The sequence below is a fragment of the Dipodomys spectabilis genome, unplaced genomic scaffold, assembly GCF_019054845.1.
Source record: "Dipodomys spectabilis isolate Male_0828 unplaced genomic scaffold, ASM1905484v1 ptg000073l, whole genome shotgun sequence".
Taxonomy (NCBI): domain Eukaryota; kingdom Metazoa; phylum Chordata; class Mammalia; order Rodentia; family Heteromyidae; genus Dipodomys; species Dipodomys spectabilis.
The window spans coordinates 6,662,860-6,675,172 of NW_024870750.1; the positions used below are offsets into that span (position 1 = coordinate 6,662,860).

The following is a 12,313-nucleotide window of genomic DNA, read 5'->3' on the forward strand; positions in this document are numbered from 1 at the left end:
AATACCTCGGAGTCAAAGCAGACACCCTGAAAACATTGCAGAATGGAATAGGAGAAACCCTAGGTCTCCTAGGCACAGGCCGAAGTTTTCTCAATAGAGACTCAGAAACAACAAGACAAATGGGATTGCCTGAAGTTTCAGAGCTTCTGCATGGCAAAGGACATAGCTAGCAAGAGCAATAGAAAGCAAACAGATTGGGAGTAGATCTTCACTAGCCTTACAATGGACAAAATATCTAAAATATACTTGGAACTCAAAAAATTAAATCCCCAACAACAAATCCTCAAAGAAACAACTGCCTGATAAATAAATAAGTGGGCTAAAGACTTAAAGAGAAACTGCTCTGAAGAGGAAATAAGAATGGCCAATAGACACATGAAAAAATGCTCAACTTCTCTAGTTATAAAAGAAATGCAAATTAAAACAACACTGAGATTCCACTTCACTCCAGTTAGAATGGCTATAATCAAGAAATCTAATAACAACAGATGCTGGAGGGGATGTGGCCAGAAGGGAACCCTACTGCATTGTTGGTGGGAGTGTAAACTTGTTCAACCACTTTGGAAAACAGCATGGAGGTTCCTCAAAAGTCTCCTTATAGAGCTCCCCTATGACCCAGCAATCCCACTTTTGGGCATTTACCCAAATGATCACAAACAAGGTCATACTAAGGCTACCAGCACAACTATGTTTATCACATTATTTACCATAGCTAAGATATGGAACCAATCCAGATGCCCCTCAGTAGATGAATGGATCAAGAAAATGTGGTGTATATACACAATGGAATTCTATGCCTCCATCAGAAAGAATGACATTGGCCCATTTGTTAGGAAATGGAAAGACTTGGAGAAAATTATATTAAGTGAAGTAAGCCAGGCCCAAATAAACATAGGTCCAATGGTTTCTCTTATTTGCAACAACTAGTATATGTCTGGGACAAGCAGAAAAGCTCAAATAAGAGGATGTTAAGAGAAATGAACCTCACGATAGGGACACAAGTGGTTTTTTCTTCCTTACTATTGTTTCTAACATATTTATAAGGTACCATGTGATTTTTAAAAAATTTCTTTGTATGTCCCTCCCCCATGGTATAACCCCTGTTTTCACTGTCTTTGGGAAGGGGAAGGGAAAAAACAAAATATTTAAACAGGGATACAGATTAACCCATTGCAACAATAAGATGTATAAGATGCTATGTTGAAAAATGAAGTTTACAGTTTACAATTTAGGTGGGGAGGGGGGTAGTCAGGGTAGGGGGCTGTAGTTGAGGAGGTGGGAGGGACAGAATTGTAGGGGACAAATTAAGGAGGAGGCAACAACGCTGGATAAGAAATGTACTCATTACCTTGCTCATGTAACTGTAACCCCTGTGTGCAGTATTTTCACAATAAAAAGCTTATTTTTTTTTAAAAAAAGAATCAATTACTTATTGCCACATATTTCTCACTTTACCCACTCCCTGTTTCTCTTCCCCAATTTTAGAATAAAAAGTTATTTTTAAAAAGATCAGCCCCCAGAAGTACTTGGTGATGAATGAAGACGAATGTACAATACAATTCACTTCATTCCAAAGAACGGTAGAAAATCCATTACTCCAGAATTTATTACACATTTGTTTGACAAATTGTCTTTTGTTGTTTACATGTGTTTTGTTTGTTGTTTTTTCTTTGAGACCCCATCATAAGCCAAATACTGGGTATTGGGATCTGGTAGGAGCACAATAAAGACAAAGCCCACAAAGTGTGTAGATTTAGAAGCGTCCTGCAAAAGCTTAGGGTGAATCTTCTTATCAACAAGTCTCTCTCTGTCCTTTTTTAAACTTTCTGTTTCATTCAAGTGCTTGCACTAACTACCAGAAATCTTGTAAATGTTATTGGCAAGGCTACACAATGATATATTTTCCTTTGCGTAGAGCTTTTCTTTCAGGCCAAGTTTTACAATAATTTAACATTTATTTAGCACCACTGACCTGGAGGTGATTACAGAAATAAAAAGATGGAAAATAATCATAGTTTGTGCCTCATGGGCTTTTCTAATCTATTAAATATTATTGTCTCTTTCTCAGGCTGAAAGTTTAATATCCCCAGGCTACATATAACAAGGTTATTTTTTATCAAAAAAAGTATTCATCAGGAGGTGTCGTTTTAAAATTAATCTTGCACGTGTTTATTGCTGTGGGCTATCAAGGTACTCATGAAGGATTTCCCAAAGGTGTGCATTCTGAAGATGTACACTTGCACACCAACAGTAGTCTCCGTGAGACTCATGTCTCCATGTTATAGCATCAGGTTATAGAAATGTTTCCCCCACACCTCAACAAAAACTCCAAGACTGAACAGACCCAAGAGTTGGGATTTATACTCTATCCTCAACCCAGTCTTTCAAGTAAGAGTGAGGACACACTGCTGTGAGGATGGGCTGGTAATAGTTTGTAGTGTCAGAAGCATGTATGCTCCTACCCAGAAGAGCCTGATACTTAAAACAAGGGCTGATGGGTTTCTGAGAGTGTTCAGTCACAGAGCTGTGTGCTGTCTGTGTACTCATCCACTCCTCTGTCAGTCAGTGTGTATCTCCGTGCATCATCATCACCAGCCTCTGGGACATTTCTTGACATTTTGAGCTCCCAGAAGTATCAGCGTCTCCATCTGCAAGGGGTAGGTTGAGAGTAGTCATAAAATATCCATTTTTTCATTTCCTTGGAAGGAATTTCATGTATTGTTATTTTAGTTTATTGGATCTCTGACATTTAGATACTGGTTCTGTAGCTAGGGAAAAGAGTAGAAGGGGTAATAGTCCTGGAGCTTGAACTCAGGGCCTGGTCCCTGAGCTTTTGTGTTCAAGGCTAGTATCCTACCATTTGAGCCACAACTCTACTTCTGGATTTTTGGTCATTCATTGGAGATAAGGCTCTCAAAAACTTTCTTGCCCTAGCTGGCTTTGGTCCTCAAATCAATCCTTAGATCTCAGCCTCTTGAGTAGCTAGGATTATGAGTCGCTAGAACCTGGCTGGCTCAATATAAATAAATATATATTTAAATGTTGTCATTCAATTTTTTTCTGTAAGCTCATCATTAAAAATGAATATAGTGATCAATAATGAAAAGGATATACAAAAGAAAATCCTTTTAAAAAGAGGATTATGGGAACCTATCCCTGTAATAGGAGTAATAGCTTGGTAGCTACTCAACATGATCTCTAGCAACTTTAAAATAAATAAGGCACATAATTGGAACTGACTGTCCTTCAGAGGAGCTCAGGGTCAGAAAGGAGAGAGGTGGCACATGGTTATGAAGAGACACCATGTTCCTAGGAGATATTCAGGTTTGCTTTTCTAAGGCAGGGAGGTGAAGGAAATACTCAGAGAGGACCTTGAGGTTGTGAGAAAGTTGGTTGTCTCAGATCAGGAGTGTCCGTGGGCACCAGAGAAGATTCTGGAGGGAAAGGAAGAGGTGATGGTGTGCTGTTTGGGGTGTGGGCACTGCAGCAGGGGTGAGGAAGATGGCAAACAGGCCTGTGAAATGATGACAAATGATCCTGCTGGCTTGTTAGAGAGAAGATCCCTTCCTTGTCCTGCCTATCACCAAGCCAGGGCTGATGTTAGTCTTGGATCATGCCAGAAAAAATGTACTTTTCTCAGCTTCTCTCTCTTGTCATATTCCCTCTTTTTCTCCCTTATAGGATTTCATTCTTAATTTATCTCTCTATATATTATTCATTCTTAATTTCTCCATATATATAGATAGATATAAATAGATAGATAGATAGATAGATAGATAGATAGATAGATAGATAGATAGATAGATAGATAGCAACTTCTGCAACTAATAATATTATGGTTTGTCTGGTAGTGCCTCCACTATACCTACTTTCAGAAATGATTTCTGTGTACAGGTTTCATTTTTATTTTTACATTCCTTCTCCCCTTTAAGTGGTTCTTTGAGGAGTATGCTAAGCCTCAAATGAACTTTCTACAGTCACTGTACCATGTCTTTTTTTTTTGTAATATAATATTTTCGAAATTGCAGCATTGAGAGATGAAATGTTATTAAATTATTTGAAGTATTGAGAGAAGGAAAGTAGAGTTAAATTTCTACCTTCTCTATGGGGGAAGTGTCTGCCCTATTTCTGTGTTGATGCAAGACACACCTTTTAAGTATTAATGTCATTCTCTATAAAAGTCACATGTAAGTCTTCCAGCTGTCATTTCCCTGGTAACAGGGATAATGGTGCATTCACCTCACCTTTAACATTTCACCTGCTGCCTCCTGACTGTCAAGCTTGTACCGATGTTCAAAAGCTTTCCAATCCATTCTCGCAATGAGGGAAGCTCCATTAATGGGCTGACTACATTATTAGAAAGAAATTAATTGCTACCACTGTCCTTTAATGAAGGAAAATGACTACTTAATTCCAGGAAGGTAATACTGCTTTTCTTTGCTACTATGAAGCCAACTCTCTCCACAGACCTCTTTTTCTGCAGACATGTCCCTGTTTTTTAAATAGACCTCTCCCTGTGACAAGATGCTGTGAAGGCAAAGTACTTTGAGAGAAAGGTCTTTGGCTCCAACAGGGAAGAGGATTCAAAGGAGGCAGGAGGATGGGAAGTACATACAGCGAGTTTAGGGTGAATTATTTAGCAGAGCAAGATTGCCACACTCTCTCAGAAAAGAGCTGTTTATTTTTTTCTAAATTGCTCTCCCTGATATTTAACATTAGAAGAAAAAAAACACTTGATAGTATTTTCAATGACAAGTTACAAGAGATATTTTCAGTTTTGATTTTGTATTCAAGAGAAGTTGAATTTCCATCTTGTGGAACTGTTGTCTGTCAGCCATGAGTTTTTGTTGTTGTTGTTGTTGTTTTGTTTTTCCAAATAGATCTCGGCAAGTGCATTTGTGTGTTTGCTGACAGGCTTGTTCCATGAACAAAGTGAAAGCATCTGGTGCCATCTGAATTCTCTTGTTTTTATTTCTGAAAGTAACAAGGACAGGATCGTACCAGAAGATGAAATGTCCCTGAGAGCTCTACTTTCCAGAGTTAAGTTCTCTTTATTTTGGAGTGATCTTACAGTGGTTCCTTTCCATTCTTGTACTGAAATCCTAGCCCCCCCACTCTCCATCCCAGGGAACAGGACCAGGAGGTGGGCCTTAGGGAGGTGAGAGGTCATAGAGCTCCTCCTTCCTCAATGAGATTCCTGTCTTTCCATCAGTGAGGGACATGATAATAAGGTGCCTCCCACGAGCCCTCAGATGGCTTTCTATCTATTGGCACCTTGAGCATAGACTTCTAGCCTTCAGAATGGTGAGAAATATAACTCCATTTGTTTTGGTGTAGCATCCTGAACAGAGTAGGATGTATCTTCTGAAAAGTAAAACATATAGTACAGGAAAATATGGGTCTACTCCATTGATAGGGTGTGTCTCCTGCATTTAGCACGTATGTGTTTCCTTTTTGTCATTTGTCTTTGAAATAATTCTTTGAGAAAGTTCTATGTTAAAACTAAAATATTTTCATTGTTCAAAGTGATAGCTAATCACTGGACTCTCGCTCTCTCTTCCTCCCCCAGTCACTTCCCTCTCCTGATAACTCTCTCCTCTTTTCTCTTTAAAATGTAGTGACCATTTCATTTTGGCTTACATTTCTGCTTTATGGATTCTGACTTACTTCTTTTTATCTTTAGTGTGGAAAGTTACAGACTTCTTCATTCCACTACTTGCCTTTAAATCATGTACTATGAAATTAGCAAAGCAAGTTCTCTGATTTTTTTTTTCTTTCCTCTTTTTCTTTGGTTTATTGTCTTCTGCCACTTTTATTTCTGTACCCTTTACCTGTATATAGGTTTATCTGATTTGGGGAAAGAGAGGGGAAGCACAGAAATGGTTGGACAAAGTGTGAACCACTTCGTCAGTGAAACCCACTAGACACTGTGTTAGAAATGATCTATACAACTTGAGGGGAGGGAAGCTGGGAGGGGTAAAACTGGGAGAGACTGAGGGAGGTGGTGACAATGTTCAAAAGGAAACGTATTCATTACCCGACTTATGTAACTGTAACCTCTCTGTGCATCACCCTTACAATAAAATTAACTTAAAAATACCACAGCAAAAATGACTGCATATAATATTTTCATGTGCAACTGCCAGGATAAATTATGGGGCCTTTTTCGTGGGGGGATTGGGGAGGGAAGCAGTGCTGGGGCTGGGCACTGCCCCTGAGATTTTAAGCTCAAGGCTAATGTTCCTCTACTATTTGAGCAATACCTATATCCAGCTCTTTGTTAGTTAATTAGAGATAAGAGTCTCAAAAACTTTTCTGCCTGGGCTGGCTTTAAACCACTATCCTCAGATCTCAGCCTCCTTAGTAGCTAGGATTACAGGCGTGAGCCACCAGTACCCTGCTATTGAGCCTTCTTTTTTTTTGTCAGTTGTGGGGCTTGAACTTTGGGCTTGGGCACTGTCCCTGTGCTCTTCAGCATAAGGCAAGTGCTCTGTCACTTGAACCACAGTGCCACTTCCAGTCTCCTAGTGGTTTACTGGAGATAAGAGTCTCAACGACTTTCCTCCCTAGGCTGGCTTTGAACCGTGATCCTCAGATCTCAGCCTCCTGAGTAGCTAGGATTACAGGGATGAGTCGCCAGTGCCTCGCTGTTGAGCCTTTCTTAATTTAATATTGGAATTTAAGTTAGATATCCAACTTAATTGGATATGCTATTTCTTTCTTTAGAAAATGACTTTTTGAATGAACCATATAAATTTTAGTAAATTTAAGATGTAAATGTATTCACTTCATTCACAACAACTTTGTGGTTCTATAATTGGCATACAGGAATAGACACTAATATGAGATACATAGTTTGGAGAATTTTGAATGATTTACTGTATTCTCTTGCTATTTATAGTATGTTAAAGTCTTGGAATCAGATAATATAGTGCCTTTGCCTTTGCTTTTCTTGTTCAAAATCATTTTGGCCCATCTGTTGGCATTTCCATAAACATTGTAGAAACAATTAAATAATTTGTACAAATCTACAATTTTTATTGGGATTTGTATCAATTTGGGAAGAACTGTCATTTATGTAAAATGTACTCTTTAATTCTCATAGCATAACTAATTATGTTAAGTCATTAATAAAGTGATGTGTTTCACTATTTATTTTGTCAGTAGTGGAGCTTGAACTTGGGGCCTGGGTGCTATCCCTGAGCTCTTTTGCTCAAGGCTAGTGGTCTACCAATTGAGCCACTTCCAGTTTCTTGGTGGCTAATTGAAGATAAGAAATCTCACAGACTTTTCTGCCTGCATGGCTTTAAACCATGATCCTCAGATCTCAGCCTCCTGAGTAGCTAGGATTTCAGGCATCAGCTACCAGCGCCTGACATGTTTTACTTTAATACAGAAGCTTTATCTATATTTTGGTAACTGTATTCCTATATATTGTATATGATAATATAAATTGTTTTGTTTTATTAATTTTGTACTATTGACATTTCATCTTTACATTTTGACTATATATATCTATATATAATTTTTCTGGTTCTGGGGCTTTGAACTCAAGGCTTAGGCACTGTTGATGAGCTTTTAGTGCTCTACCACTTGAGCCACAGCTCTGCTTCTGACTTTTTTTTGGAGGTTGGTCATGGAGCTTAAACTATGGGCTTGGACACTATTCCTATGCTCTTCAGCTCAAGGCAAGCACTCTACCACTTCAGCCACAGCACCACTTTCGGTTTTCTGTTGGTTAATTGGAGACGAGAGTCTCATGGACTTCCCCGCCCGGGCTGGCTTTGACCTGCAATCCTGAGATCTCAGTCTCCTGAGTAGCTAGGATTACAGGTGTGAGCCACTGGCATCTGGCTCTGCCTCTGATTTTTGATGGTTTGTTGGAGATAAGAGTTTCAGACTTTCCTGCTCAAACTGGTTTTGAACTGTGATCCTCACATCTCAGCCACCCTGCATAGCTAGGATTACAGGTGCATGCCACTGGTGTCTGGCTACAATTATTTATTATTTTTATAGGCTTTATGTTCCCTGCCTCACTGCATTACAGAGGAACAGGTGTAGAATACTTCCAGGGAGGGTGGGCAGCTACCTCATCCTGGGTTGACTGGAAGGAAGGTGTCCATTCATTCTCCATTAAATGTCAAATTAGTTGTAGTCCTGTAGCCCTTGGTCAGGCTGAGAAAATGTTTCATTTCTGTATTTTGCTTGTATAAGTTACATTTTTCCAAATATTAATACAAGCTTACATTTCTGGGGTAAGTATCATGTACTAATGATATCTTTTTTTGGTCTGCCCTGGGGCTTGAACTCAAGGACTAGGTACTGTCCCTGACCTTTCTCACTCAAGGCTGGCATTCTACCATGTTGAGCCACAGCTCTATTTCTGATTTTCTGGCAGCTAATTGGAGATAAGAGTGTCACAGACTTTCCTGCCTGAGCTGACTTCAAACTGTGATCCTCAGATTTCAGCCTCCTGAGGTGTGAGCCACCGGTGGCCAGCCTTTTACTTCTTTTTTTGTTTTTACATTGAGATTTGAACCCAGTGTCTTACACTTGTTAGTGTTTTACTGCTTGAACCATAATCCCAGACTCCCTTTTTATTTTTTGTTATTTTTCAAATAGTGTTGTTTTAGCCCTAACTGACCTCAGACTGGAATCCTCTTATTTCTATCTCCCAAGTAGCTGTCATTATAGATGTCTCCCACCACACCTGGCTTGTTGGTTGAGATAGGGTCTCATTAACTTTTTGTTCAGGCAGAGACCTTCTTGAATCATGGTCCTTCTTTTTCTGCTTCCTGAGTATCTAATACTGTGGATTGTAACACCAGGCCTGACACCTTCTTTTGGCTTATTTTTTGCATTTAGTTTTTTTTTTTTACATGGGTAGGGTAATGAGTTTATTTCTTATCGAGCATTGTTACCTCCTCGGTTGATTTTCCCCAACCATCACTTCCTTCCCCACTTCCTTAGCTCCTCCCTCCCCCGCCCCCGGTGACATTGTAAAGTTTGTGTTCAACATAGTGTCCTGTATGTCTCATTGTCACAATGGGTCATCCTGCACCCCCTTCCCCTCCCCATTTTACAAAAACATATATATACAAGATGCAGAACACCAGAATCAAATACAATGAAAACAGGACCATATGAAATAATGTTATGCAAAATGTACCCCAAGACAGGACACAAGGGTTTTTTTCCTTCTTGCTATTTTTTAAAATGTACTCATAATGCACTATGTGATTCTTTTGTTTGTTTTGTAAGTTCTTCTCCCACACATTTAGTTTTTAATATTGCAATTAAAATATTGTACCCATGTTCTTAAAGAAAAGTGGTTTACAGTTTTCTTGTAATCGTTTTGGATTTAGAATAAAACAAGGCCTATGATTCTCTTCCTCTAATTGTTAAAATGTTTCATGTAAGATTGGCATTATTTCTCCTTAAGTGTAGACTTCTTCATCAAGGTCACTTGATACAAAAGCTCCTTAGGGAGTATTGTGTTATCATAAATGCATTTTTTTTCTAATAGGTAGAAGGCCATTCAAACTGTCTCTTCCTGGCTTGCTAATTCTGTAAAGAAAATTTCCTTTCTTAATGATGCTATTTATTTATTTAGGGTCCGGTCGTGGGGCCTGAACTCTGGGCCTGGGCGTTGTCCCTCAGCTCTTCAGCTCAAGGCTAGCGCTCTACCACTTGAGCCACAGCGCCACTTCCGGTGTTTTTTCCTTTTGCCTATGTGGTGCTGGGGAATCGAACCCAGGGCCTCATGTATTCAAGGCAAGCGCTCTACCACTGAGCCACCTTCCTAGCCCCACGATGTTATTTATTTTTAACACAAATTTATTATCTACTTTACTTATCTATTTATTATTTTAGTTGTAAAGTCATATGAACCCTCCTGAATTTTGTTGGTAAATTTTAGTAAATGAAGCTAATGATTTATCACTTTTTGTTTCTTTTCAAAGAAGCTGTACTTGTTCCTATTGATTTTCTCTCTTGTTTTGTAGTTGCTTCTCTGTTGATTTATGCTCCGTTACCAGTCTTCAGTTATTGTAACAAATACCTGTAGTAAATCAGTTAATAAAAACAGGTTTATCTATTTTCACATGTTTTTAAAACAATTTTAAAGGTTATTATAAAGGTGATGCACAGAAGTGTTACAGTCTCATAGTCAGGTAAACAGTACATTTCTTTTTGAACAATGTCACCCTTCCCTCACTCTCTCCCAATTTCTCCCTCTCATCCCCACCCACAAGTGGTATAGTTCATTTTCAACATTTATTGAATATCATCTAATATCTAGTGAGTCCCTCCATTTCTGTGCCAACTTACACTCCCAAAGACATGTAAACAAAGCAGCCAAAAAGAACAAAAAACTTCTTGTTTCCATTTCCTGAAGTTCATTTCATTAAATAGTATTTTGTATGATGAGATTCACATAAGCATTTGCCTTTGTATTCCTCTCCTGAGTACAAAAAGCTTATTTTTAACCATAGGCTTAGAGGTTTTGGTTTACGGTCAGTTGATCTGTTGTACTTGATTCTGTGATAAGATAACACAATGCAGGGAGCTGATTACCTCATTGTGGCCAGGGAGGAGAGGGGGAGAGAGAGAAAGAAGAAAAGAAAAGAAGGAGAAGAAGGAAGAAAAGGAGGAGAGGGGAAGGAAGGGAAGGCAAGGGAACTGAAGAGAAAGAAGAGAGAGAAGAGAATGGGGGGATGGGAAGGAAAGGGAGAGGAGACAGGAGAAGAGGAAGAAAAATAAAGACTAAGAGGAAGGGCAAGGGAAGGGGAGAGGAGGAAAGAGGAAAGGAGAGAAGAGAGAGAAGGAAGAGGAAGAAGGAGTAGGAGAGAGAACAAGGGATGAAGAGAGGAAAAGAGAGGAAGGAAGAGGAAGGAGAAGAGAGGAGATGAGGGGAAAGGAGAGGAGATTCATAAAGACTTATCTCCTTTGACTAGACTAGATTTCTTAAAGGTTTCTTTACTTTCTAGTAGCACCAGAACGTAGCTTGCAGAACGTTTTCAGGTTAACTTGTCTTTCCTTCTGCAGTGCCAATCAGCTGCTAAACTCATCAAGGAAAATTTCATTTAAAGTTGCTTTTAGCCCAGTAATCCATTTAAAAATAATTTCTGCATTCTTCCTCATGGACATATTTGTTTTTTTCCGTATTATTGTCTACCTATTTCTTCACATCGGTGAGTTGTGCAAGATTTCATTTGACATATCTATATGTACATGCAGTGTATCTCGATCACTCCATCCTCTTCCTCACCTCCACATGCTCTTTTCCCAAAACACTTGGGACTATCTTCACTGCTGCATTTTCACATGTGGTCATATCTTGACTATATTTACCTTCCTCCTTTAGCCCCCCATTCCCTCCTTCCATCTTCCTTCCCTCCCACTCTCCCTCTATCCAGGCCTCTCACCAGTACCATGGACAGAACCTGTCCACATTCCTGTCATTCATATTCTGTGTAAGCTAATTGTTCAAAGAGTGTCACCATGGTACTTCACACATACCTATAGAGTAGTTTAATTGGACTGAGCCTCTCATTCTCATCTCCCCCCCCCCCCGCCCCCACCCCGCTTCCCTACCTCCATTATTCAACCTCTTCTAATGAGTTTCAGTTGGTCATCTTTACTCAAAGATACCATGTATGCTGGTATTATTCACCCTCTCACATTCTCTTGTGTCCTGTGTGTGTGTGTGTGTGTGTGTGTGTGTGTTAGAGAGAGAGAGATCCTCTGTGTGTTTATGTATATGTTTTTTTTTTAGCATCCACATATGAGAGAAAATATGTGCCCTTTTCCCTGTGAGTCTGATTCACTTTGCTTAACATCATCTTCAGTTCCTCCATTGACCTGCAAATGACAGAATTTCATTATTCTTTATGGCGGTATAATATTCCACAGTGGACTGTACTTTTCTTGATCTATTCATCAGTTGTAGGGTTCCTGGGTTGCTTTCATAGCTTGGTTTCTGTGAATAGTGCTATGGTGTCAAGGAATACACAAGTGTCTCTATTGTATCCAGATTTACATTCCTTTCAGATATATTTTTGAGCATATTTGCAACGTGTCTGTGTTCCTATTTTTCTGCTCCACACTTCTGTTTCTGTTGTTTTTATCAGACGTAGGAGTTCATACATGTTATCATGTTGTGTGCTTGGATTTTCATTTCTCCCTTTAAAAATGCAGTCATTTCATCATCTGTAGGTAAATTTAATTTCCCTAAAGGCTTACTTTAAAGCTTATATGGGGTAAGAAAACTAGGAGAATGATGAAGTCAAGGGTTGCCTTTATAGAAGAGCTG

The 12,313-nt window shown here is 39.2% G+C and overlaps 1 long non-coding RNA gene across 1 annotated transcript; it reads left to right on the plus strand.

Annotated features, from left to right (window-relative positions):
- Positions 1 to 2,657: 2,657 nt before the first annotated feature.
- On the plus strand, positions 2,658 to 6,065 carry LOC122110018. The gene is made up of 3 exons (XR_006147801.1): positions 2,658 to 2,668; positions 3,488 to 3,492; positions 5,975 to 6,065. It is a non-coding gene; the product is annotated as an uncharacterized LOC122110018 (long non-coding RNA).
- The last annotated feature ends 6,248 nt before the right edge of the window (positions 6,066 to 12,313 follow it).